At 35.2% G+C, this 19836-nt stretch overlaps 1 protein-coding gene across 1 annotated transcript in view; it reads left to right on the forward strand.

Annotated features, from left to right (window-relative positions):
- The window catches only part of SPAG16 (sperm associated antigen 16), a 909927-nt gene that overhangs the window by 403882 nt on the left and 486209 nt on the right, over positions 1 to 19836 (forward strand). The gene's annotated exons all lie outside the window — the stretch shown is intronic.

Genomic DNA, 19836 nt, shown 5'->3' on the forward strand with positions numbered 1-19836 from the left:
GTAATAAATCCTGTACATTACTGTTTGGAGGCTTTAGCTTACTGGCACAAATATTTATATAACTAAAATCTAAGTTATATTTATGAAAAAATTTTTCTCTGAATCTCTATATTCTTTAGGATTCACTTTTCCCTTAATGCTAGGAAACAGAGAATATTTTAATGGCAAAAATGAAATGGGGAATAATTACTAAATAATTTTAAAATTTATAATTAAGCATTCATGTTCATTTCTATAATCCCGTGAAATAGATATGCGTCATATAAACTTTTTTTAGTGTTGATGAAGTATGAAAGCCTTATAACACTTCATGTGATAAATGAGTTAAGAATTATGGGTTTTAAATAATATTGTTCTAAAGACTATAATTTTATTTCTTTCCTGAATTTATAAAGCTTTTTCAATTTAAATCTTTCTTACAGGGAAGCATATACTGGATTAATAATACAGGCAAGGGACTAAGAATTTAATCTGAGTAACATATATTATTATTATTGCAGTACATATATCATACACTTTTATTTGTGTATTTTGAAAGTAGACTTATTTTCTTGGCAGTCTTCTCAGAATTATTTGTCTTTTGTTTGATTTTCACAGTTCATTTAATAGTAAGCAGTAGGATATGTATATATTTTAAAGAAAAATACATATACAGTTTATATATAAGCATTTAAATCTGTTGTATATATTTTGGCACTTAGATAAGTTTACTAAGAAGTGAATTGTTTGTTAAAAATAGGAGATGAATACATTAAGTTTAATTCATTGCTTGCCAAACTATCATTTTGTTTGTTTTGTTAATATCATCCAAAACTAGGTATTGTGGATATCAGTGCATTGAAAAATGAGTTGTTAGTGTAATATGTTTATCTCCTTCTGCATATGAGTTGACCTTGGATGGGGAGGTATATATTTCCTTGATGATAACATGTACGTTTTCTGTATTTCCGAGGAAAGCTGAGAGGCGAAACTAATTTATCTGGCAAAATATATATTCTTAGGTGTCATTATTGTAGAGATCTTAAAAAAATTCTAGAAAGGAAAAACTTTGCTTCTTAAATATTTAAATCAAGTTTATTTATTTTTTTATAAGCAGTTCTAGGAAAATGCTTATTTTTAGAGTTTAATGTTTTAGATTATTTGAAAAACTGTTTCATGAAGCCAGTCTCAGGACCACACAGTCCAAATGTTTACAAATTCATACACTTAGCCCACATTACTCAGAACCTTCCACAGTCTATAAAAGCAGCAGCAATCCCCAAAGCACAAAGCACATTAGGAGCTACCTACGAATATGAAGATTAAATTCAGCAGGCCTCAAGATTTTGAAACCATGTTGTTTCAGTCTCACAAATGCTGGTATTTGTCTTTTTCTCAAGATTTAGGATTCAGAGAGCCAATAAATAAATAAATACCCTCTTTCCTTGATCAAGTCAAGAATTCATTGAGATCTGTGTTATGATTGTTATAATTATAACCATATAATTATAATATAATATGAAAATTATAACAATTTTAATTACTTAGAGCCATTTGCAAAAGTTATAATTCAGACTTGCATGGTTAGGTGGAAGTAATGTTAGAAATAAGATAAAACCTAAAGGTCAAGAAGCTAGTTGCCTTCTAATTGCTGTCCTCATATCTTCAGGCTGTCAGAGAACAGAGGGTTAGAACAGGGAACACTCATTTTGCATAAAGGTTTTCTACTTTTCTTGACATTTCCAATAACTCAGTAGCATAACCAAATGAAATGTGAAATAACAGATGAAATAAGTTAGGTGGGAGGAGTATCCAACTCAAGAGATCTGTGTCAGCCTAATCAACATTCAAAGATTAGATAAAAAAGATGAAGTCAAAAGAAAGAAGAATAAAAGTTACAGGGAAATTATGATAATTGATAAAGAGGGACTATAATTTATAGAAAGGAACGAAAACAATGATTTTTAGTTCATCTTTGATTTCTAACAGGACTGATGGGACTTATAACAAAATGTTTTGGAATTTCTGACAGGTGAAAGAGTATTAGATCAAAGGAAATTAATTCACATGAAGTATGAAAAATATGACATTTTATATAATATTTACCATATTCACCAGTTTTCAGAAGGCACAATTAAATAGCTCAGATTATACATCCAATAACACAGAAAAGATATTTTATATTCTTGTTTTGTTAAAACTATTTACTTATAGTAAATAGTCAATAAATGCTAATTAATTATGGATAAGATGAAGGCTCTACAAAACATATATTATTTCAAAATTAGTTATAAATATTCAAAGCTATACTCAAGTTTTTACTATCTTTTTCAATAAATGGAAGCAATGTTGTAAATAGTAACTATTTTTTAAATGTTTTTTAGTCACTCACTAATATGTGATATTATTTTTTTGAAAATGATTTGTTTTTCAAGCTAAAGATTGTCATAGGATGATAGTAAAATAATTATCCGTATGCCGCAGTACAAATAAATTGAAAACAGAAGATGGGACCCAAAAATATGCTAAGTGGCAGTAGAGAATGAACCTGGAATTCAATGTATTTTGCAATGTATTTATAACACACTATATAACAAAATGGACAGTCCCTTTTCACTCCAATGTCTGATGACTATGATTCTAAATACTGTAATTTATAAGATAGCTTAAAATTTTTCACTTGTGCATACTGTTATTAAAAACATATGCCCATAATATTAAATGATTTAAAAATTGTTAATATTTTACTTTATATATATATATATATATAATTAGATTCTTAATCATAATAAACATAAAATGTGTTAATAAATTCAAGGTAATATATACACAAGGAATTTCTTGTTTTTCCAATAACAATACATGGGTAAAATATGAAAAGAACAATTTTTTTTTTCTGATTCTAAAAAAGGAATATATCAAATGATGCAAAGTATTAGAAAATAAAGCTTCTATGTCAGCTAGCTTTTGTCATCTTATTTCTGTTTTAAAAACAAAACAAAAATAACAGCTAAAAAAATTAACTGTTCTAAAGCCTCAGTGGTGTGGGGTCCACCACCAGCTGACCCGAACAGCCCTAGCCTCGTTCCTTTTGGTGGGCGAGCGAATGGCCCGGATTCCTCTTTCCATCTGGTCCCTGTTAGGAGGAGACAGGGGAAGAGAGCCGTGAAGAGAGGTGAGCACAGCTAACGGCCCCAACCAGCCCGGTTAAAGGACACTCAGACGCAGTGGGGGTTCTGTCAAGCAATTCCGTTTATTATCACACAAGCACTTGTGGGGAGGGGAGGTTTTAACTTAATCCTATCAGCTTAAAGGTCAAGGGCATGCATCCTGTCTCAATGCCTTTCACGAGCAGGGAAGCACGTATTTGGCCAATAAGGGCTAAGGCAAGGTTCCCACAGACACTCCCACCCTACTTCCTCCAGGTGCCCTCTTAGGCTGCCACGTTAATACGCCCTTGTGGGCCCATAATGGCGCTGCTTTTAATGTCACTTAAGGTGGCGTTAGTTTTTAAGGCCTGACACAGTGGCATACAGGAACAAGTGTTTAACGCTTAGTCATCTGGAGTAGCCAGCGAGGCAGTTCTGCTGTTTATACCTGGGATCAGCAGGATGGTTCTTCTGGTCTTGATTTAGCTCGCTCAGGTGTGTGGGTCAGATGATCTGGTTTGAAGTTAAAATCAGGACACTTTGGCTCTGCTCCATGTCTCTCAGCTTGCATTGACCTAGGGCAGATAGGTCTTTCTCATCATGATGATAGAGCACAAAGAAGAGGGCAAGTGACACTTTTCAAGCCTCCTGAGTATGCCACATTTGCTAGAATCTCATTGGCTAGTACAAATCACACGGGCAGGTTGATATTCAGAGTTGGGGGAGATACCACAAAGTGACATTGTAAAGGGGATTAAATACAGGAATGGGTGGTAGAGAAAATAGCAGTGGCCCTAAGAGCTGATATTTATCTGTATCATATACAATTAAACAAGTTTCAGAAGAGAAATTTAAAGTTTGACTAAAACTATTACTGCACAGTTGCAACTATATAAAATATGTAATTCATTCTTTTAAATAATTTTACTTTATCACTAGTGCTTTAAAAATTAAAGGAAATATATTTTAATAATTTCTTAATTTTTCATGCTTTTATGTTGGAGCCTTATATTTTGGTCATAATGAGAGCAATCAAATGTTATTTTGGGGGAAAAATAGCTAAACATGGCAAAACAGTCATTTACCAGTTAGAAAATGTGAGATAAGTTTATATGCCTTAATTATTTTTCATGAATTAAAACATAACAACTATCATAAATATTTTTAAAAAAACTTTTTGGTTTTTAAAAAAGTTGAAAACTATATGTCTTTTTGGGAAAGAGAGCTTACCATGAATATAAAAAACTGATAAAGTCAGTTAAAAGTTTCTTGGAAAGACAATTTAAAATATATAAACACACCTATAATATATTATGGTACAGTTTATAAAATAATATATGATATAATATCATATACATTTATATTTATGTATCCCTGATGAAATTTTCTGCCAAAAGTGCTTAAGAAACTCCTTTTAGAACAAGATATACTTTACATTTTATTGGGTGGAAGTTAAAGTAGCCTATTTTGCATACATTTCTTTGACTACAGTGTTTCTGACTCAATTACAATGCCCCTGCATGGTTCAAAATTGATAAAAATATCATTAAAAATACTAATCCATCACATAAAATTGTGCTCTATCTAGGATGATTGAATTTTACACAAAATAAAATATTTATAAATAATATAACAATGCATTTTTTTTTATTGGAAACAACTGATCTAATGTGAGAGTACTTCAAAAAGTTCATGAAAAAACAGAATTAAAAGATAAAATGAATCTTTTCATGAACTTTTTAAAGTACCTCATTCAGTGTGACCCCTTTAAATTAGATTTAAAATATTAAAAACTATAATTCTATATTCCATGAAATAGATTATATATATATATATTGAATTAAATTTCATTTTTCTTTGTTACTCACTGTAAGCATTCTATTGCTGCCATGAGAAAATACCACACATTTAGTGACATTAACATGCATTTATGATCTCACAGTTCTATAGGTCAGAGATCCAGGCAGGCTCAGCTGAGTCTTCTGCTTAGGATCATTAAGCTAAAATCAAAGAGTCAATAGGTTTGGGCTCTTACCCGGAGGTTCTGAGGGAGATTGTGTTTCCAGGTTCATTCAGGTTATGGGCCGAATTCAATTCCAGGTGGTTGTAGGACTCAGGATCCTGTTTCCTTGCCTGCTGTCAGGTGAGGTGGCTCTCAGCTTCTAGAGTCTGTCTGCATTCCATAGCTCTTGCCACCCTTCCTCCATCTTCAAAGCCAGCAAGATGAATCAAGTGTCCTCAGATTTCGAATCTCTCTGACCTATCCTCTGCCTCAGTTCTCCTGCTTTTAAGAGCTCCTGTGATTCGATAAAAGCTACCTTCCAGATTTATGTTAAGCATATTCACAGGTTCCGGGGATTTGGGCGTAGACATCTTTGGGAGACGATTCTGTCTAGCACAGGGACTCATTATATATACACTATGTGCTAAAGAACTGTCAAAACTAATTATTTAAAATAACTGGAATAGTTAACTTTGTTGAATACCAGGCATTATGTTAAGCACTGTTTATGAGTTATTTCTACTAATCTTCTATATGAGATAAAGATCTTCTTATCCCCATTTTACAGAAGAGCAAACCGAGGCTCAAGTATCTTTTCCAAATGGCAGGTCCAGGGTACACAAATCACAGACCCTTTAGGGTGATGCATAGATAGTGTTCCGTTGCTTAAGCTATTGCTGTGATTGTTTTAACTACAAATGTTTGACCATGGCATCTGAAATCTTTCCTATTTTTTTCTCAAACTAGTAATGTATTTACACTAAACAAATAATTTCCTTTTGGAAAAAAAATGTTCTAGAACAAGAATAATTTTTATTAATACATTTATAACTGTGTTCAGAACTGCCAGTGCCTAAGTTTACGCAAAATGTACTGAAGAATTATTATTTCCCTTGATTATTTGCCCCCAGCATTCTCTTTTCTCCATGCAGTTTAAACATTGCTTTAATGGATGCACTGTTATGTGTACAATATTGACAAAAGTGTAGGTATGTGAGGGGGCAGCTGATCTATTGAGTAAAAGTATAAAAAGATACAAAGTTGAGTTTAAAAAGTAAATTTATCAAAAATTCAGTAGAAGGAGAGAAGTAGTAAAGATCAGAGCAGAAATTAATGAATTAGAGATTAAAAATCAATACAAAAGAATGATGAAACAAGGAGTTGGATTTTCAAAAAGATAAACAAAACTGATGAAACTTTAGCTAGACTAATGAAGAAAAAAAGAGAGAAGACTCAAATAAATAAAATCAGAAATGAAAAAGGAGACATTACAACTGATATCACAGAAATACAAAGGAACATAAGAGACTAATATGAAAAACTATATGCAAACAAACTGGAAAACCTAGAAGAAGTGGATACATTCCTAGACACATACAACTTACCAAAGGCAAATCATGAAGAACTAGAAAACCTAAACAGACCAATAATGAGTATTGAGATTAAAGCTGTAGTAAAAAAATCTCCCAACAAAGAAAACCCTAGGACCAGATGGCTTCACTGCTGAATTCTACCAAACATTTAAAGAACTAATATTAATTCTTCTAAAACTCTTCCAAAAAATTGAAGAGGAGAGAATATTTCCAAACTCATTCCAGGAGGCCAGCATCCCCCTCGTGCCAAAACTGGAAAAAGATACAACAACAAAAAAAGAAAACTAAACTACAGATTAACATTCCAATGAACAGAGATGCAACAAAATACTAGCAAACAAAATCCAGCAACACATTATAAAAATCATACACCATGATAAGGTGGGATTCATCCCAGAGATGCAAGCATGGTTCAACATATACAAATCTATAAATGTGATGCATCACATCAAGAGAATGAAGGGGAAAAAAAAGTGATAGTTTAAATTGATACCAAAAAAAGTAATTTCATAAAATCCAACACCCTTCATAATAAAAACACTCAACAAACTAGGTATAGAAGGAACATACCACAACACAATAAAGGCCATATACAACAAACCCACAGCTAGTAACATACTTAATGAACAAAAATCAGAGGCTTTTCCTGTAAAATCTGGAACAAGACAAAGATACCTACTTTCCCCACTCTCATTTAACATAGTACTGGAAGTTCTAGCCAGAGAAATAGGTAAGAGAAAGCAATAAGATGGGCATAAAAATCAAAATCGAGAGCATCAAATTATCCCTATTTGCAGATAACATGATCCTGTACATAGCACACTGTAAAGACCACCAAAAAAATTACTAGATCTAATAAATTCAGTACAGTGGCAAGATACAAAATCAACACAAAAATCAGTAGCCTTCCTGTATGCCAATAACAAAATAGCTGAAGAAGAAATCAAGAAAGTAATCGCAGTAGCTACCAAAAAATGAAATGCCTAGGAGTAAATTTAACCAAGGAGGTGAAAGACATCTACAATGAAAAACTATAAAACATTGGTGAAAAAATTGAAGAGGACACAAACAAATGGAAAGATATCTCATGTTTATGGGTTGGAAGAATTAACATTATCAAAATGTCCATATTACCCAAAGCAATCTACACATTCAAAGCGATCCCTGTAAAAATACCAATGACATTCTTCACAGAAAGAGAAAAAACAAATTTAAAATTTGTATGGAACCACAAAAGACCCTGAATAGCTAAAGCAATCTTGAACAAAAGAGCAAAGCTGGAGGCGTCATACTTCCTGACTTCTAAATATACTGGAAAGCTTTAGTAATCAAAATGTCACGGTACTAGCATAAAAACAGACAAACTGACCAATGGAATAGAATAGAGAGTGCTGAAATAAACACATATTTACAGCTAACTGATTTTAGACAAAGGTACCAAAATATACGATGGGGGAAGTACAGGCTCTTGAATAAATGGTGCTGGGAAAACTGGATATCCACATGCAGAAAATTAAAACTAGACCTCTGTCTCTCACCATACACAAAAATCAACTCAAAATGAATCAAAGACTAAATTTGAGATCCAAAACTACAAAAATACTAGAAGAAGACAGGATAATTGCAACATGAAATGGGAGTGGGCGGTGCTTTTTTGAGCAAGACTACACAGGTACAGGCAACCAAAACAAAAATACATAAATGGGACTACATCAAACTGAAAAGCTTCTGCACAGCAAGGGACACTGTCAGCAAAGTTAAGAGACAACCTATAGAATGGGACAAACTGTTTGCAAACTACACATCAGATGAAGGGATAATATCCAAAATATATAATGAACTTAAACAACTAAACAGCAAAGAAACAAAAGAAAAGAAAAGAAAAGAAAACAAAACAAAACAAAAACAGCCCAATTAAAAGACGGGCAAAGGACCTGAACAGACATTTCTGAAAAGAAGACATACAAATGGCCAACAGGCATGTGAAAAAATGCTCAATATCACTAATCATCAGGGAAATGCAAATTAAAACCACCCTGAGCTATCATTCACTTAGAATGCCTGTTATCAACAAGACAAAAAATAACAGATGCTAGCAAGGATTCTAAGAGAGAGGAACTCTCTTTCATTGCTGGTGAGAGTGTAAGTTGCTATAGCCACTGTGAAAAAACAGTGCAGAGTTTCCTCAGAGAACTAAAAATAGATCTACCCTGTATCTCAGCTATCCCACTACTGCTACACCCTATGTCTCAGCTATCCCACTCCTGGGTATATGCTAAAAAAACTGAAATCAGCATAACAAAAGACACCTGACATCCCATGTTCATTGCAGCACTATTCACAACAGCCAAGAGATGGAATCAACCTAAGGGTCCACCAATGGGTGAATGGATAAAAAACTGTCATATATATACATAATGGAATACTACTCAGCTATTAAAAAAAAAAAAAAAGATGATATGCCATCATTTGCAGCAGCATGAATGGAACTGGAAAGCATCATGTTAAGTGAAATAAGTCAGGCACAAAATGACAAATGATCTCACTCATATGTGAAACCTAAAAAAAGAGAAAAATAGTGGTTGCCATAGAGGTAGGGAGAATAATGGTTACCAGAAGCTGGGGAGGGGGAGTGGGGGTAGGGGAGGCTGGGAAGAGGAAGAAAAGTTGCGGCCAAACAGCATACATACAAAACTATGCTATCTACTCTAAGTGAATCATTGTGCAGCATATGCATGTATTGAAACAACACACTGTACCCCACAAATATGTACAAGTCAAAGTTAAAATATTTTGAATAAAAAAAAGAGAGAAAGTCATCAAATCAGGAAAAAATTTTCAGGTCATTGAAATCTTATATTGAGAAGAGATAAAGCAGGGTGAGTAAACACCCAGAAGGAGAGACTCTTGTACATTCTTATATCTACATGAGTGAGGTAAACAGAGAACAGGACACAGGCAGAGTTTAAACAAGCAAGGTTAAGGAGATAATAAACACTGCAGCAAACTTGTACGTCTCCTGGTTGCCCTGTTAGTGAGATTTTCTGTCCTTGGTAAGGGCAGCAAAATACTAAAACATAAACTATACCCACGTGCACAGACACAGTGGCCTATAGTTCAAAAACTAACTGAAGGCAGTGCTATATGTTGTAGGGGAAGTTTTGGGTAAATTAGAGAGGGGTCTGTGCTGCAGCTGTTGAATACTGCAATAAGGAAAGTAGTTTGTGTTATATATAAGAGGAGGGCCGATTAAGCTGTGTGCTTGAGAGACTTGGGAATGGGACATACCTTTTATTTCTCTCACTGAATTTGGAAGAACTCAGTGCAGACAACAGATTATGTAACTGAATATCTGTGGAATCACTCCTGTTCTAACTGACTGTAAAATTGGGCTGGATAAAAACAGAAGCTGGAACACTGACCTGGGATTGTAGCAGGTTGCTGCTTGGATAGTCTCTCTGTCCCCTTTTCTTACCCAAAGTGAGTAGATGGGGAGTCAAAGACACCTCTTTATTTTTTCTTCTTTCACATGAGTTAGAACAAGAAAGATGTCAGCAGGTACAGAGGTAAATTCATGGGAATAAAAGACACATGAAGTGACATCCTATTGCATAACAGATTATCAGGACCCATTTCATGTCTGTTCCTTGCTTTTTTTAATTTGTCATCGTTTGGACCCATTTCTGGCTTCCTAGCACCTTTTTTTCGATTCATGTCCCACAGTCTTATGTGTTCATCAGTTCTCATTGTGTGCAATTGGCCACCTAATTCTGAAACTTTAACTTTTCACTGTATTCATCAGCTCTGGCTGTATCCAGCTGGTTGCCACCCCTGAATTCAACTTATTTGTGTTTGTGGGTTTAAAAAAAACGGTTTTATTGAGGTGTTTTCATAATCTCAGTTCTTATGCCTTTTTCCTTCACCCCACCCCCGTTTCCTCTCTTCCACCCACTGGAAACTGATGCAGTTTCTCACCCACCCATTGCAGCTCTCCCCTTTGCCAGCATTACCAGTCACGTGCGGTGAGTGTCAGACTCAGAGATAAGTACCCCTTCTTCTTGTCCCCCTCAGTCCTTACACATGGCCTATGACACAAATGAGGTAAGATGATAGAAACTTGTTCACAGTCTTAGGACATTATTTTAGTGTAGAAATTGAAACTCAGGTTGACATATGTAACTTAGGTTAACTCCAATATATGTCTCTTAATGCCAAACCCTATTTTGCAAAAAAAGTGCTGAATTTTACCAAGTATACTTCAATAGTAATACAACTGTAAATAATTAAATTTGGCTTTCTAATTTATTTATCAAATAAATAACAAAAATGTTGTCAATATTTAAACATCATTACAACTGTCACATTAGCTTGGTGATATCCAATAAATTGGGGCCATGTTCAGAATAGAATCCCATACTTTGAACATGTAAGTTTACCTCAATTTCATGTGTTAAGTAGTAATTCTTCCAATTATTTCTAGATTATTGTAGTTTATATTGCTAAATATCCACTTGGAAGAGATATTTTTTATGATAAAGTCCTTACCATGAGGAAGTTTGACTTTGGCTTAAAAAAAACTACTCTGTATCTCTAATATACTAAGAAGATGTGAAATGAAAAATTTTATATTCTTAACAACACAAAATTCTAAAAAATTGCTGAAATATGAATAGCCAAATGAACTTTATTATTGAAATGGGTTCCTTAAGAACATAAATATGTAACATAACTTCTCAAACTTGTTTAGCCATAAAGAACTTCAGAGATTTCATAACACAAAGCACAGTGTGTATAAAACTATGTAGCATAAAATGTTCGGCTGCTAAGGTGGCAGGGATATTCCAGGAGATATTTTCATAAATCTGAAAGTAATTAACCTGTTTCATTGATCTTATTCATTCCATTTACCAAAATAGTGGGGACTGACTTCCTTTGTCTTTGGAGTTTATACATTTCTTTAGTTGACTCTGTGCATTTTGAAATGGTGTTTCTTTTACATATTAGAAAGTTCAACAACTTCTGGAAAAAGTGGAAATGATATTATACAGATTGTAGAGGTGAAAATGTGTGATACTTTTCTTCACCCATCATAAGGGTCACAGAAGACACTCCTGTAAGAAAAAATAGGCTAACAAGAGAAAAGCATGACAAATGTACTTAAAGTTTTGTGTGACACAGGAGCCTTCAGAAATGAAGGTTCAAAGACCCAGGGGAAACTCCATTTTTATGCTTAGGTTTGATGAAGAATGGACAGCCATGTGGACGTGTGATTAGATAAAAGAGTATGATCTGATGGTAAAAGACCAAGTCAGGAAACCCAGCAATGCCCGTCTGTTCAGATTCTTCTTGACCTCCTTGTGCAGCCTTCCTTCCTCCTGGGTCTGGGGCAGGACCTCTTCGGAATGAGGGGTCTTCAAAGGAGAAGGAAGAAGGGAGAGAGTGACTGTTTTAGGTTTTATGGCTTGCTTTGGGCAAGAAGGGTCCTAGTTTTTATGATCTGCTTTGGGGAAGAGGAATTTTAGCTTCTGTGACTCAATTCTGGGAAGAAAGAGGAAGAAGAGTCAGGACGAGGGGGAGAGGTCAAAGAGATCCTGCTTCCGAAGCCTTCCAGTGTCCTTCAGTTCAAACTACTCAGCATTCCAAGGTGCCATACTTTAGGGTATTGTGTTCTGTGTCCCAACAAAATTAAGAGTGCCTTTCTTAAGTTTTGTTATATTTGATTCCTACAAGAAAGAAGTGGAGACAAGATTAATATTTCATTTTGTATGTGATGAAACAAAAACATAATAAAGTTTATTTTGTTTAAGGCCACCAGTCACCGGTCTAAAAAGTTTTCATTTGAAGGATAATTGGGAAATGGCCTGGCTTTTGTACTCACCAAAGTGGAAGTCTCCATAACCCTAACACTCTATGAAACAAAGATATCCAGCTGTGCAGTAGAGTTAGGGGAAAACTGTGTGTGGGTGAGGTTTAGGTGATAATGCCTTAGGAAAGATTATTAGGCTGTACATTTGCCTATATGTTGACTTCTTATTTAAATGACTTTTGAGTTGAGTGTTCTGAAATGTAAATCTTTTTTTTCTTTTTTGTCCTTTTTTTGTGACCGCGCTCAGCCAGTGAGCGAACCGTCCATCCCTATATAGGATCTGAACCTGCGGCGGAAGCGCTGCTGCGCTCCCAGCGCCGCACTTTCCTGAGTGAGCCACGGGGTCGGCCCTGAAATACAAATCTTTACATTTGTATTTGTATATGGAGAATTTTTTTCTTATACAAATCTGCAAATTTCAAAGGAGCCTTTATATTAGTACATAGAAAAGGCAAAAAAAAAAAATAGTATTACTCCTCTTTAATAAATAGTTAATTTAAGATTAGCTGAAATTTGACTTTATCCTACCTGAAGACTTCTCCAAGAGAACCGATAATATTTGGAATTTAACTAAACTAAAACACAGGTTTTTGGAAAGTTGTGTGGATCTGCTTTTTTACATGGGATGAGAAAGACCAAACAATTTATATTGTGTTAACAGGATTTGGGTTCAGTCTGTAAACTAATACTATGGATGAAAGTTGTAATGTTATGTCACATGGGTGAGTTCCAATTACAACATGTGTTGAGTACCTATTAGGTCTAAGTCTCTGCTTAAGATCTTTCCCTGCACATGCGCCAGGTCAGGTGTTTAGTCTCAGGCTGCCTCTTAGCTTGCTGATCACTGGGATTAGCACTGCCAGCTGTGTAGCAAGGCAGGGGGAGGGCTATTTGGTAGCCCCCTCCCTGCCCCCCAATTTACTATACATATGAGGTTAAAAGAGCATTGGACTAGAAGAAGAAAAAGGAAGCAGTAGCTTTTATGACGACCCTGGAGAGCATTATTCATAAGTCCACAGCTGTTAAAATTCCCCAACTATTTAGTAAATATAAAAGGAAAGTGCTACTTTTCAAATCCTGGCAATATAAATCTTACTCTGCTTTGAATAAAGCTATAAAACTACCATTTTTAAAACTTAAAGTGCCAAGGAAGTATTATAACTTCATTGTTTCACGTTTTATTAGCTGTCTTCTGAAGATGAATGAAACCCAATATCTTATTTTGACAGATTTCTAATTATTGTGTTTTGTGCACACATTTGTTTTATGATTTTTATTGCATTTTTACCTTGGCACTTTTTAAGCACACTTAATTGTTTAATATTCTTTAATGGTAAGGACAACTATGAATTGACTTTCCCTGAAGATAATGGTAAAAATATAAATATACTAAAGTGACATTTGTCATAATAATGAGGAGCTGTAGGTTAAATAAATCTACAGTCATTATCTTGGGTTTCGACTGTACACTGTAGGCTAATGTCCTGGTTTCTTCCCTTGTTCCCAACATTCTATTTTGCACACAGCAACTAGAGAGATCTTTTTGAAGAATATCAATCATTATCATTCTCCTACTTAAAGCCATGAAATGGGCTTAGGATAACTGTCACTTTTCTTTCCTCGGCCTGCGAGGCCCTGCATGATCTAGCCCCCTTGCCCCTTCTTGACCCTCATCCATCCTCCACACAGTGCTTGTTGCTCGCTCTCTTGAGTCCCCCCGGCCTTCTTTCTGTCCCTTGAAAGCACCAGCTCCTTTCAGCCTTAGCACTTTTGCACTTACACTTGCCTGCTCCTGAAACCATTTGCTCCTTGATCGTCCTAAGGATGCTTCTTCCTTGTAACTCTGGTCTCAGTGTCATGTCTTCAGTGAGGACTCCCCTGACCATCTCATTGAAAATAACATTCTCCCCCAAACCATCATCATATCACTACTGTTTCCTTTATAGCAGAGTTATTTTGTTCAGTGACTTTGTTGTTGTTTGTTGTCCCCACTCATATGTAGGCTCTTTGAGAGCAATGCTCCTTTCTGGTCTGCATACTCCATCGTAGGCTCTCAATACATATTTGTTAAAATAATGGGGGGAAAAGGTGCCTATTGGAGTGCTTTATAAATCCTGATGCACATCCTAATATAAGATAGAGATATTAGCTGAGCAACAGTCAGATGACTCTTTTATACATATTTGTTTGGCAAGCCGGATAAAAGCATATGTAATATGTGCATGTGCATTGTCTTTAAGGACAAGCAGATAAGCGGTCACCTAATATTCATGGGGCACACATTTTGATATTGATTTATTTCCAACCCCCTGAGCATCTTCTGTTTTGGCAATAATCAGAGCCTGTAAACTGAAGTGAAGAAAACATTTACAATGCTGAATAACCTAATGTGAAGACAAGGGTATCTAATTAGTCTTTCTCATGACAATCTTTCTTGGATTAATATTCTTCTATTTTGAAAATTCTAACGGTGCTTATGTCACCAACTCTCCTGTTAATTAGTAGTGTTCACCATACACCTACACGTATTCTCTCTGAAGTATGCTTGTGTAATGCCACTACTGGAAAGAACAATTTCAATTAGAGAGGAGAGCTTTTGAAGTATATATCATGTGCTCTATTATAAGAAATGTGCCCTATTGTAAAAGAGGAAAATGTCTTTGCTAGAACATAATATTTTATGAAACATGCCTGGTAAGTTGTTTAACAAAACATTTTATAGATACTTCATCAGGGCATGACTTGATTAAGAAGCAGGACTAGCATTCACCCACCTTTTCTTTTCTTGAATCTCTAAGATGTTTTCATGTACTATTTTCACCCTCGTCACAAGCTTATTAACTTGGGAATGAGGTGACAGGGCCTTTGTCTTCGAATCTTGTAATTATAATTAATAGTAAGTTAAAGGGAAGCAGAAAGCTTATATTCAAAGTTGAAAGTCAAATGACTTTGTGGCATTTAGGGCAGGTGCCAGGAAGAAATTAAGTAAGAGCGTACTATTCTTATTAACTAGAACTTTGCACAGACATCTTTAAGAATGAAAGTCATTTTATGGTTGCGAGAGGGACACCTGTTTGTGAACAGAAGCTGAGGAGAGGAATTGCATCGTCTTCATCTCGCCTGCTAGGGCCGAGCAGGGCCTTTCCCCCGTGACCAGCAGCTACTTTGTGCCAGTTGCGTGCGTGAAGACAGGGTTAGGAGTAAGTGTGTGCACGCTCTCCACTGTTCCCTCAGTGCCATCCTGAAAACCATAGCATGAAAAAACAGCCACGGAACCTCCTTATGTTCATGCAGTATTACTTATGGGGTTGCATTTTTGTCAGAGGACTTCACATCAGATAAAACACAGCAATGTCCAGTGTCTATAAAAACCACAAGGAAGTGTCATTTATCTAAATATCTATTTTAAGTAGTAAATTTATTATCCATGATTGTTAAAAGAGGCATGTATGGATAATAGAAGTTAACTATCTGAAGGGCCAGTTTACAATGAAGTGCAACAGTCTTAAATATTATTATTGAGATACTAGCTAACATTTGAGGAGAACAGATCATATTCAGGTCATTGTTCTAACCACTTTTTTGTATCAACTTATTTTATCCTCACAACACCCCTATGAATCAGTCTTATTTTCACTCTCTTTTCAAAAATGAGAAAATCGAGCCTGAGAAGTTGTACACCATAGTCGACTAGTAAGTAAGGTGTAGGTCACTTTTCAAATCCAGGTAGGCTGGCCCCAGGAACCCTGTCTATCTGTGCTATGATAATGTCCACTGAGTTTTCGTTATGTGTCTAGCATCATTCTAAGTCCTTACATCTATGAATTTATTTAATTCTCACAACAAGCTTATGGGATCAATACTGTGGTATTCCTATTTTTCATGTGAGGAACCTGAGGCAAACGCTGGTGAAGAGTCTTATCCAGGGATGCCTAGCTAGTAAACACTGGTGCAAGTTCAAGCTCACACCTTTCTATAGGGCACACACTCTTAAACTCTAGTCTACCCCATGTCATGCAAATGCTTGAAATAAGGAACAGCAAACTATGGCCCACAGGCCAAATGTGGCCCACCACCTGGTTTTATTGAAACACAGCCTTACTCACTCATTTATGTTTTTTCTAGGGCTTCCTTGGTGCTACAATGGCAGAGTTGAATAGTTTCAACAGAGACCATATGGCCCATAGCCTAAAATATTTACTATCTGGCCCTTTACAGAAAGAGTTTGCTGACCTCTGCTTTAAACCATAAGCACTTATTTCTCAGTCATCTTTGTTTGATTCATCTCTCCAAGAGTCTGAACCTAATTAAACAAATGACCATAGTTATGACCCTTTACATATCTTTAGAAGATGACAAAAGAAAAAACAAAAAAAGGTCAGTTATTTTCATCTCAATAAATTCCCTAGACAGAAATAAGACAACATTCTCTGCTCTTGTTGTCATCTAAAAGGGGAAAAGGCAATTGAGGTTCTGAGCTCACTCTACTGAGAGACATGGACTTGAGACAGTCTATTCAAGTTCATGTGTCCTGGCTCTGCTACTTCCTGGCTTCATGACCTTGAGCAGTTCACTAAACCTCTATGTTCCCCAATTTCCCTATCTGCAAAAATGGGACAGTAATAAACCTAACTCATCAGAGTATTATAACCATTAAATTAGTTAATGTACACAATTCTGGGATCAGAAATTGACTCCTACAAAGTGTTAGTTATTACTCCTATTCTTCAACTTTTTCAAAAGACTGATTCAGAGATAAGCAAAATGGTAAGTTTGAGGCCTGAGTATACCAGGGAAATTTTCAGTGAATTAAAAGCCTATGGAATCAGTGCATATTAAATATTCTTCTACATTTATTCTTTACAGAGTCCTCTATGAAAATAGGTAAATAAAAAGTCAATGCCCTCTGACAACTGGATGTACCATACAAGGCTCATAATATTTGTGCAAGAGAACAAATTAAAGATCTTATTAAGTGCAGCATGTACTATATCTGCACGAAAGCCTGTATGGACAGATAGTAGGAGGGTGCCACTCACCTGGTTTCTCCTATAGCATCAGAGTATCTTCAGTGTAAAGGGTAGGGTTTTCTAGCCCCATTAAAACTATTGTGTGCCTGGTGGTACTCAGCTCTGAAATATACACTGACAATTCCTAGATGGGTTTTTTAACTCAAAGTTTACTAATGAGTAAATGACTTAAACATTTACTAGAAAAGATAATAATTATATCCAACATCTATAATAAGAATTATTGATATTTATAATACACATGCACATAATAAAATATAAAGTTTTATAATAAGTAGTAACTAAAATCATGAGCCTCAAAGCCAGATGGTTCTGAATTCAACGTCAGCCTTCTTCCATTACCAAATGTGAGCTTGAGCAATTTACATAACATCTCAACCCCTGTTTATTTAGACATAAAATGACAACAGTAATAGCACCAAACATCAATCATTCAGTCATATATTTGACAAGCATTTATTGAATAGCTACTATGTGCCAGCCACTGTTGGAGTTGAGCATACAGCAAACAAAACAGATATAAACCCCTGCTCTCATGATCTTCCATTTCACTTGTGAGAATTAAGAATTTAGTGTGAGGCGTGAGACACATAAAGTTGTCAAACAGTGTTGGATATTGTTACCATTAGTTGTTGATGATGATGATTCCAGACACCAGTGCCTCATTATGAAGTTAGTAATAATACTGGACTTCTGTTTGTGAGGTAATATTTCAGTCCCTGGCCCTTAACTTGTGTTCCCCGCCTTGATCATGTCCCACAGAAGAGATCTGAACTGGGATTTGCAAATCTTGATTGGAAGTCTTTACATCTATGACCCAGTATTTACTTATGTGTTTATTCAATGAATAATTCAAAAGCAGGTATTTGTTGATTGTTTTGAAGTATTAAATTCCCTCCTATATATGCTGAAAATATTTCTATTCATTTAAAGATCATTTCATGGGTTAAAGTAAAATGTTATACTCTTTGAAGAATAGAATGTTAGTGCTTGACTGAAATGTGTGAAGAATTATCAGAAAAAAAGTCATCTCCATCTACTGTATTTGAAAAGAATATAAGGGCAAAGAAACCAGAGAGTGTAATTAGGAGAATTGCTCCATGTGGAATGGAAGTAGAAGTTGCAGGAGGTACAGAGAAGACCCCAAAGTGGAAGGGATGAGGAGAGTCAGGGAAAACTGCTTCCAAAACTGGTTAGGCACCAATGAGTTTGTGTTTATATATTTTTTTCCATAACATCTACAAATAGCTCCCCTCACAAAAGTCATTTTGGAAGCTTGTCTTTCAGTCTGTAAAGACATCCATGATTTTAGTTATCTTCACTTAAAGAGGGTAATTTATCATCTAGTCAAGTGTGCATGTGTCCAGCAGGAAAGCTCTGAGCCAACATGCATCACACTTGGTAGATTCAAGGATTTGGTTTGCCTTCTTGTGTGTATTCGAATATAGAATTCATTCCAACCTATCATTCTTTTTACCCCTCATCGTATTTTTTTTTCTAATTAAGTTCTATAAATGTATCTTCTACCCAGTTTGAGCTGTAATAAATTCCTTTCTTGAACTGGCCTTCTGAACATCACAAACCAACATTATGATGAATTGCAAACTGAATAATTTCCCTTCCACTGTGTTTATTTTGAGCAGCAAAATGCTAGAGAAAAGTAAACAATATTTCATTAGAAAGAAAGCCCATAGTCATTGCATGGCTGTGAATTGAATGCTGCCAATACTGACCCCAGCAGATTTCCAAAACTGTATAGGTGTAAATGAAAATGATTGTTCAGTTCATAATTTTGAGGTTTAATGATATTAATGGAAGGGATAGATGAGAAAAGTTTTTCTCTCATGTAAGCCCTGGATTTAACCATGTAGGTATGCACTGGAGTCATGATTTCTTTGGGAAGTTGATTTCTTAAAGTCCGTATTGCAGAAGAAAGGAACAAGGCTATTCATAGAATGGACTACGGGAGAAATGAATGTATGATTGCTATTTTTTGAATCACTATTTGTTTCATTTTACTATATAGGCAAGTAAATGTATTATATCTTTGAGTTAAAATGGCCAAATTGAAATTGAACAATTTCTTGGTAGTATTTAGGCTGGTATTTTAATAGGTGCTTAACACTGGACACATTCATTTCCATTACATTGTAATGCATAGATGAGACTCTATATAAATAAGATTAAAGCATTACCATAGATAAAATATCAGGCATTAACCTTGTACACTCTTGACTTTAGAAGAGTTTAGGTCCAATATTTAAATACCCACAATGATCAGAATCTGGTTCAAATAATATTGTTTACTGTGTTAATCATCAATTTTACATACTTCTTTCTCGTTTCCCTCTGCCTTTATAGACTGGGAATTGCCTTGTGCACCTTGAATTCATTACCCTAATTTGTGTACTGTGTACATTGACTGAAGCCAATTTAA

The sequence above is a fragment of the Cynocephalus volans genome, chromosome 1 (assembly GCF_027409185.1).
Source record: "Cynocephalus volans isolate mCynVol1 chromosome 1, mCynVol1.pri, whole genome shotgun sequence".
NCBI lineage: Eukaryota > Metazoa > Chordata > Mammalia > Dermoptera > Cynocephalidae > Cynocephalus > Cynocephalus volans.